This window comes from Gallus gallus, chromosome Z (genome assembly GCF_016699485.2).
Source record: "Gallus gallus isolate bGalGal1 chromosome Z, bGalGal1.mat.broiler.GRCg7b, whole genome shotgun sequence".
NCBI classification, from domain to species: domain Eukaryota; kingdom Metazoa; phylum Chordata; class Aves; order Galliformes; family Phasianidae; genus Gallus; species Gallus gallus.
Window position 1 is genome coordinate 81064908 of NC_052572.1, and position 9174 is coordinate 81074081.

Genomic DNA, 9174 nt, shown 5'->3' on the forward strand with positions numbered 1-9174 from the left:
CGCTTGACTCGCATGATGTGTGTCTCATTCCCTTTCTGCTTTCTTCCAGGACGCTGTTTGTGCCGGTACAGATGAGGAACGGTTGCTCCGAGTGCAGGAGGTCATCCAGCAGCTGCCTGCACCTCACTACAGGTCAGAAAACTGCTGCCCTCAATCTGGGGAGCTCAGCCCTGCTGCACTTCAGAGGGTGATGATGCGATGGCAGGCTTTGTGTCACGCTGGCAACGTGATGCCTGTGTGTGTTGAAGTGGTTGATGGCTGCGTGGGGTGAATGGATTGGGTCAGGTCCTGGGCACGGGGGCACGGCTGGTGCAGCTGATGGCTGCAGCTGTGCTTTGCTGGGGCTTGGTGCTGCAGCGTGGCACTTGGGAAAGCTTGATCTACTTGCTAGTAGCAAGAACAGTGAGGTTTGTTTGGTGAATGTGAGCCCGGCGTGCTCAGTGGTGCTGAAGGTTTGGCTCTTGCTTTCCAGGACGCTGGAGTACCTCATGAGACACTTGGCTTGTCTGGCTGGGAGCTGCTCCGTCACAAACATGCCCGCTAAGAACTTAGCAATTGTGTGGGCTCCCAACCTCTTCAGGTAAACTTCTTTTTCCGTCTCAGCACAAGGCTTTGATCTGTTCTCCCCAGGAGCACACTTTGGAGAGGAGGACAATTTGTGCTCTCTTGGTTTTGTCAGATGGGGCTGGTGTGTCCTTGATCACCCGGGAGAATGTCTTCAGTGGCATCAGTGCTTGCCCACTGCGGAAGTCTCCAGAGCCCAACTGGACAGCCTTTGGCTGCCCAAATGCCCAAACGTGGGGAAACGATCTCGGGTCAATGACTTCTCCAATCTGCCTTTTCTACAGATCCCAGCAGAACGAGGCTGCCTGCGCCAGCGGAAGAGCTGCCTGCGTGGAACTGCAGAGGCAGTCGGATGTGGTGGAATTTATGATCAACCACACCGACGTCCTCTTCTGCTCCAGCTCCACATCAGGCATCGGAGATGGAGCAGGTGAGCGTCTTCCTGCATGAGCTTTGTCTTGATGAGACACCTTGATCAAATGCAGGCCTTCTCCAGGATCGCTGAAAGACGCTTTTGCTATCTTGGGGCCTGCAGACTTGTGGGCATAGATGAGAATATGGCATCCTCTGTGGCTGGATGCGGAGAATGTCCAAGCCCAAAGTTGAGCATGAGAAAACCGTCCCTGTCATGGTGATGTTTTGCGTGCAGGTGAAGCTTGATGAAAGGGTTTTGACCTCCTCTTTTTCCAGTGGTTCGGATAAGCAAGGCTGAGAGATGTGCGGCACCTCCCCCAGAACTGTGATGGCTGTGCTGCTGCTTTCTGATCCTCCATCTTAGCTGTGGTCTTCCCTTCCAGGGCGCAGTTCTCCATCAGGGCCCAAGTCTGTGCGGGTGTCTTCTCCTGCCACCAAGCTGCTCACCCTGGAGGAGGCACAGGCACAGAGGGGAGGCCACAGCAGCTCTGCCGCTGTGACAGAGAGCAGGGACATGCAAGTGGAAGAAGGCCCCGCAGCTGCGCGGGGGAAATTCCACACAATCATTGACTTTCCATCTGAAAGGTAAAGAGGACTTTCTTTTCCAGCAGCTTCCTATCAGACTTGGTTGGGTGGGCTTTTGTGGGTTTTTCTCCACTATTGCAAGAGCAAAAACTTGCAGAAAGTACGTGATGCCAATGGTGCGTGTGGTGGTGTACTGAATGTCCCCTCCCTTTGGACTCTGAGGTTCAACTAACAGGCATGCTCTGCATCTGGGTTGACATGGCTGAGGGGAATGTAGCCAGCAAGACTCCAGGGCTGAGCTCTAGGAATGGAACCTCAACCGTGTGAATCAGAGCGAGCTTCTAAGTTGTGTTTCAGCAGGAACCAGGCAGTGCTAGGAACAAGCAAGTGTTGGCAAGAGCTCAGGGCAGCTCTTCCCTCACCCTGCACCATGCACGACTCACGCCGCTCCCTCTTTTCTCCCTCCAGACCAAGTCCACCCAGCAGGGTGAAGGAATCCCCAGCATGCAGTTGGTGTTCCTGCTTCAGGCCCAGAAAACCATCCTCTGTGGGCAAACGCCAACTGCAGCACGATGCCAGGGAGCCCTCGGAAACAGAGGTGGTGGTCCTGGCAGGTAAGGGTGCACATCCAGCTGTCAAAACCCTGCTTGTCAGCGCCATCGAATTCATGCTTGGAGTCCACACAAAAGAGAAAGACAAACAACAAAAGCGCAACAGTTCCTTTCGAGACAGTGCTCCTCCTGTTGCTATTGTCCTGTTGGCTTTGTCCTGCTGCCACTGCAGAAGCAAATCTCAAGAACCACTCTCATCATTCAGCTTGTGCAAGTTTGCCACTAACTGTTTGCCTGTGTATCTACTCCTTCCTAGGTGAACCGAGCCCTCGTCCACGCAGAAGAGCCAGAGCGTATAGCGATGGTTCACTGTGTGCGTCCATGTATGGAGAGCTGCTTGGGAGCAAGAATCGCTGCAGCTCGGATGACAGCCTGCCATATAACATCAGTGATGGAATGAAGGTGTTGATCCAAGTGGAAGCCCTCATCTCTCCCGGCGGTGCAGAAGACGCTGACCTGAGCCTGCCAGAAACAGCGGTCACCGAGCTGGACTGTGACGGGGCACCATTGCAGTGCAGCCCAGCCCAAGCACAGCCCGAGTGCCCCGACAGCAGCAGCTCCATGCAGGAGCAGGTCAGCGTCAGCCAGGAGGAGCCGAGCCTGGTGGAGGGGGACGTAGAATCAGAGCTCCAGTCCCAGGCACCGGGCAGCAGCACGAGCTCTGAGCCCCTCTCTCCTTCACCAGAGAGGATGAGTCCCATCTGTACACCGGACCTCTCACCAAAAGGTCCTCCTGGCTGTTAAGGAATAAAAGCATGCTGGTGCTGGATCAACGCCTTGACTGCCTTCTGAGTCTTCATTCCCAGGGATTGGGATGGATGCAAGCAACAGCAAGGCAGCTCATGTTGCAAGGCTATGGCTGTGGGCTGTGCGTGCAGCAGAGCTGCTGGTTTGTTCCCATTTTGTCTGGCTGTGGGATGCCTGCAGCGAGAGCTGTGCTCCCGTAGTGTATGGTAGCAAAGAATCTCCAGCATCCGGGATGCTGATGATGATCATGCCCAGCTTCCGTGCTATGGCTGTGGCTTTGTGATGCTTTTGAGTGAGGGATGCCTCGGCTGGTCCCCGCCAGCTCTCTCCTCTCTCCCGCCGTGTCCATTCCTGGCTCCCAGCTACGAGCTGGCCCTGCAGAGCATCTCCAGCCCTGTCAGCATCACCATCCAGCAGCGGCAGGAGGAGCACCCCTTGACCAACGCCAGGCAGTAGTGCTCGGTCTGCAGGTTAGCTGCCAATTTACCTTGGGTGTCTCTTGCAGAAGAAGACTCAAACAGCAGAGCTTTTTCCTCATCTGCAGCACGTAAATGCTACAAAAGCAGAACCAACCCAGATAAGCTGTGGGTTTGTGAGTCTGCATGGACATGCACTGACTGTTTGATGGTGCTCTGCCATCCTTTATTTCCTTCTCCTCGATTGTCCATATGCTGCTCAGGAATGGAAAGCTGCATGTCCCATAATTCCCCAGAACCCAACTTAGGTGACTGGTGTCCTGAACAGGTAAGGACCATGTACATATACAAATCTTTCCCATTGCACAGCTTGCAGTGCTGCCAGACTTTGTTATGGCTCTTTAAGGGCACCTTCCAAGCTTTGTGTCATTTTCCTCTCACCTTTCCCTGTTTTTCCCCGAGGTTTTGCCTTGCTTTGCCCTTTTATTCCTGCTACCTTCCTCTGTGTTGCTCAGGTGCTTGCAGTTCCTTTGTGAATATCAAATCCTGAAGCACTGCCGCTCCTTGCGTTGCTTCACTTGTGAAGGCCCAGGGCCTTTTTCTGGGGCCCTCGAGCATAGAAGCGAATGGCAGCGGGAGGCCTGAGTGGCTGGGATGTAGCCTAAATTTTAATCTTGACTGCGATGGTGACCTAAAGGCCTGCAAGTGAAGAAGGATCCTGGGATGGAACAAAGTATCCTGACAGTTTTGAGACAGCTTGTAGTTGTGGCTGTAGCCACAAGTGTTTTGTTTCGTAGAGGGAGCTCATCAGACCCTGGGGAGAGGCAAAGCAGGAGAGTGGCTGCCCCACGGTGGGGATGAAAGGCAGAGTGCCCTTTGAAGCAGGGGATGCCCTGCTGGCTCTGCCGATCGCATCCACTGCTGGCACGTTCCTTCTTCCTCCTTTCTGGCAGTTTGCTGTCGAGCAGATTGAGGTGGAAGTCAAAGACTCAAATCCAATGTTGCGAAGCCACTGCGGATGCCAAATCCCTGCACGGGAGACCTGGCCGTGTGCAGGAGTTACTGCAGGATGAGGAGCTGCTATTGGTCTTCAAGCAGGTAGGAGTTTGTTATCCACGCATAATACTGTATGTATTTGTTGTTGTTGTTTTAAAATCAGTGCCACTATGCAGTCTGATCCGTTGTGTTTGAAAAGTGTGGTGTAAGGATTGTCAGCTGAGAACAGCAGCAGAACATGGGGCTGTTGCAGGGGGAAGGCGTGGGGAAGGAAGCGGGGAAAGGAAAGGGAAAGCCTGGAAAAGGAATGGGGAAGGCACGGGGTGAAGGAAGGGGGCAAGACACGGGAATGAAGGGGAAAGGACAGAATACCTGTAGAGCAGCCTAAAAAGCAGTAACAACCTCCGGGAGGACCATGGAGTGCCAGATTCTGTGCTGGGTGTTTATCTGTGTGTGTACGTTGTCACTGTTTGTGCCTGGCTGCACTGCTCCAGCCCAGAGCCCGCTGCCTGCAGCTGCATCTTTGCTTCCTTCCCTCCTGCCCGGAGCCCCACGGGTGCTCCCACAACTCCCTTCCCACCCCCAAAACGGCAGAGGAGACACCTGGCAGTGGGATGGAGGAATCCCAGCAGCCCGTTTTCCTTCTGCCTGCAGCTCTCTCCTCCTCTGCCACACAGGGCTCCAGACTGTCCAATGGGAAAGACGTGGGGGAAAGGGAGTGCTGGCAGGAGCGACTGCTGCGGCTGACTGGGGAGGGTCTGCATACCACGTGCCCTCCTGTGCTCTCTCTCCAGCTGCAGGAGGGCCAGAGAAGGGCAGATGAAAAGCTGCAGCTGAGCCTGATGGACCTGCACAGCTCTCGGGCTGTCTTCCAGAGGTAGCTGTGATTTACATTAGGTAGCTGTGAAATACATGAAAGCACGAAGAAGACAGAGGCTGAGTGAACACCAATATGGCGCTCTGCTTTCTGCCAACGTGCTTTAATTTTGTTGTCGTTAAACGTACTGGGCAGTTACATTTTGGTATGTGGATATTTAAAAACAGTGACACAGATGCTGGCAAAAAGTAATTTTTTAAAACTTTTTATTATTATTATTATTATTTTCTTTCTGTAAAGCTCTTAGCCCGGCTTTCCTGAGTTTGGAGGAGTTTCCCTCTGTTTTCTTCGTCTTCACCCCCACCGCCCCCCACTTCTCATTCCGTGTTCTTCCCCCGTCATCGCGACAGAGCACTGACCGCCAGCGATTGCGCCGCGGGCCGCATCGATCCCGTCCAAGTTCTTTCCGCGGTCTCTGCCGCCACCTCGTGGCCAATGCGCGGAACTGCCGCTGTCCGCTGCTCAGTCCTGCAGGCGGCACAACGCGTGCGCGTAGGAATGCGGAAGTGGCTTCGTAACCGCTCTGTGCAGCTCATCCGCCGCTCTCTATTGTGTTTAGTCCTCCAGGTCGTAGCGAGCATGCGCCCGACGACTCCAAACCAGCAACTGTTGCTCCTAAGCGCTACGCGTGCGGGCGAGCTGCCGGTTCTGGGACCGCCGGCTCAGCGATCTCCTCCTTCTAAACCAGGCTGCCCCTCATCTATTTCCACGGCGGCACCGAACGTACGCGGCCGCCATTCCGCCGATCGGCCACGCGGGGGCGCCAGAGACCGCGGAAACGACGACTCCGAGCGGATCGACGTTGACCCGCACCGCCTCGTCCCGTGAGGCGGCCCGAACCGCCGCGGAGCGGCCGCTGCCCTCGGGGGAGCCGTGCGGGGAAGCGGGGCGGCGCTGAGCTTCGGGAGCGAGGAGGAGGAGCGGGAAGGTGAGCGACTCAGGGCAGGTGGGGCTGTCAGTCCTTTTGTCGTGGCTCTTCAGCCTGTTCAGACAAGGCAGTGGGCAGCTGAGATGTCCTGGGTGGAGATGGGAACTTGCAAGGGAGCGTGTGAGAAGGACAGGTGGGGTCAGGCATCTGCAGCTACCGAGATAGCCATCCCCATCACCTCTCAGTGCTCATCTTAATTGAATTGTTTTCATTGAAATCTGCTCCCCCCTTCAGGGAAGGAAGTTAAATTAAAGTCTGCTTCTGGGTTCTAGTTAAAGTCTTTCTCAAACTGAGCAATCGTATGAGATACCGAAGGAGATTTTGTTGTTTTTTTTTAAGAAAATTAAAAAGCAGAATTGTAATAAATGTAAACTGTTCAGGGGTATTTCATTTAATAACTAATGAGAGCTGTAAGCATAAGTTTTTGGGTTATAAGGTTAGTAAGGAGACGATTCAGATTGTTTGTGTTGGGCAATGAGCACAAGGTAAGTGCTGATATGCTTCTGTGCCTGCAGCTTAAATTAAGTTGGTATAAAATTAAGTGGGACGCACTGATGTATGCTGTATTCCTACCCACATCAACTTGGGTAGAATCTGTTCAGTGTAACGTCGCTACACTTGCCATATTAGTGCTCTTTAGGAGCGTGTTCTGTAGAGGAATATGGGTAACATGTCAGTGGGGGTACCTTCAGAACTACCACTACGTCAGTGACATTTGATGTTTTCCAAAGCATGAATCTTGTCCACACACAGTGCTTCTGTAAATGTTGGTATGGGTAAGTCTTGCAGTTCTTCTTTGCTGCAGTGCAGGTGCTGCTATTAGCAAGGATTTTGTGCTTTGTTTTAAGGACATAAACACTTTGTTTATGTTTGTTTAATACATAACTAAGCTAGAATCTGCTGTACGTGCACTTATTCAGCAACGAAGCCATGTCGGTACTGAAGCGAAGGCAAGATGAGCTGGAAACGGAATCTACTTATATGCAGCATCTGACAAGTTAGTATGAAGTTACCAGTTACTTTCTTACTGAAATCTCTTCTTTAAGTAGAAACACAGAGTTAATTCTTGGATTATATTTTATTTTCATGTGTAAATGTTTTCTCCCTCCATTTTGTCAGTGGGCATTTTGTACTAGATGTCCTAGTTGAAATCCTTACCGAAGTAGGACGCGTAGTATCACTTCTCCGTGGTAGAATAGTGAATATAGCATGACCAAATGACTGTGCTTTACACTGGACACTGAATTTTTCATCAGGAGGTTTTACTTACTTTGGTTAGTCTCCAAATGAAGAGCAGAAGCAGAATCAGTGTTCTGCATTCACCTCTTTGTCTTGTTCCTGTCTTCTGGTAGCTGGGAATGGCAAACCAAGTAATGATGGATTGGAGAGTGATGAAAAGATGAAGCTTCTGAAAACTGTGTGAGCATCGAAGGTACGTATAATTACATCTAACTGTAGTAAGTGTGTATCTGCTTCCTGTCACTTACACAGGGGTGAAGGTAAATCCTTGCAGTTACTAAGCGAGATGATACACACACATGCAAAAATGCCTTTCCTTTCCAAAGCTCAAGGTACATGGAAAACCATCTATTTGTTAATGGAGGGTTTTCTTCCTGCTGATTGGAATCTGAATGTTCATAGGTGCATCAGAACATCTAACCTACCCTCTGTTATCAGCGTAGGCCAGGTGCTACATTTTGAACCTCAGGGTCTGCTGCTGACCTTAAGTTACTGGGAGCTCTGAAACCGTTCCAGTTGCATTGGTGCCTTGACTCATCACTGTTTAGGCACAGGTAAGGACTTAAGAGTTTTACTGGTTGAAAAACGACGTAATAAAACTTTGCTTGAAGCAAACTGTTAACCTTTAACGTTAAGTAATGTCAATAATTACATACAAGAGGTATGCTATGCAAATAATACGTATAAATATAATTTTCTTGTTGATTTTGCATGCTCTTACGGTATGTGGTGCCAGGACTAACGTTTTTTAGCCCAGTGAGACTTGGATGCAGTCACAGTTTCCTATGCAAGTTGTTGCATAAGCTACATAGAACTGAGATGACTGGACTGTTGAGAGCGCAGTAGTTTCTTACAGACTACCTCTGGCAGGGATAGTATGAGTACCATGTTAGATGTTTGGTGTTTCAGGTGGGGGGAGTTCCTAGTATGAATGTGGTGAAGTGAAGGTCGCTAGAGATGCTTTTAATGTCCTTTGGCAGCTCACAAAGTACCTTACTGTTACAGTCTGTGTCTCTAGGGTTGCATACTTACTTCTGCTTCCTCACTGTGTTTCCTTAGGCTATTGCTCTCACCGGGTGTTCTTAGTATATCACTGAGCTTTCTTTTACGTATGTACATGGTGAATAACTCACCTGAGTCATTACAGAATGCAGGACTTGCAGGCGGCAGCTGAGAGAGCGTTCACAAACAGCTGGTCACCACGAAGGCATGCCGAGGTGATGAAGAACTGGCTCTGACAGAGGTGACTGAATCCAGAAGAGCAAAGGTTGGTCAGGATATGAGAGCAAAATTCCTCCCATATTGAGAAGGATTTTCAAGGGAGAGTGAAGAAATACTCCTTTTGAATGGTATATCGTTTATTTTCTACAGCACAGAATTAATGCATTTAAACAATTTTGACCGATGCCTTAGGAAGAATAGATAAGACTGTAGGCTTCTTTAGTTTAATCAGTTTTTTGTCCAAGTTGAATGCATTTCAAGTTGAGATTTGAACTGCCTTAGTGAGCAGGTCACGAGGAGCTGGAGAGGCACGATGCGTATTTGCTGAATAACAGAAGGAAGGATTTTCCTGTCTGAGCTTTTAAGAGACATACAAAATATGAGATGTAGTGGGTATTTAAATCTGTGCAGTTGTTCAAAACCGCAGAAGTCTTTTTGTGGTCTTCTGTATTACTTTTTTTTCCTGAAAAAGGCTTTGCCAGAGTGCTGGTTTTAAAACCCATTTCAGTGTAAGAGGTGTGAAAGATGAAGGCACAAATGCTGTTATCATAAAGATATTGCTTCTGTTCATGTAGATGCATGAACTGTTCAGCTTATGCCTCAATAAATTCTGTGATTGTTTCTTCTTATTCCTAT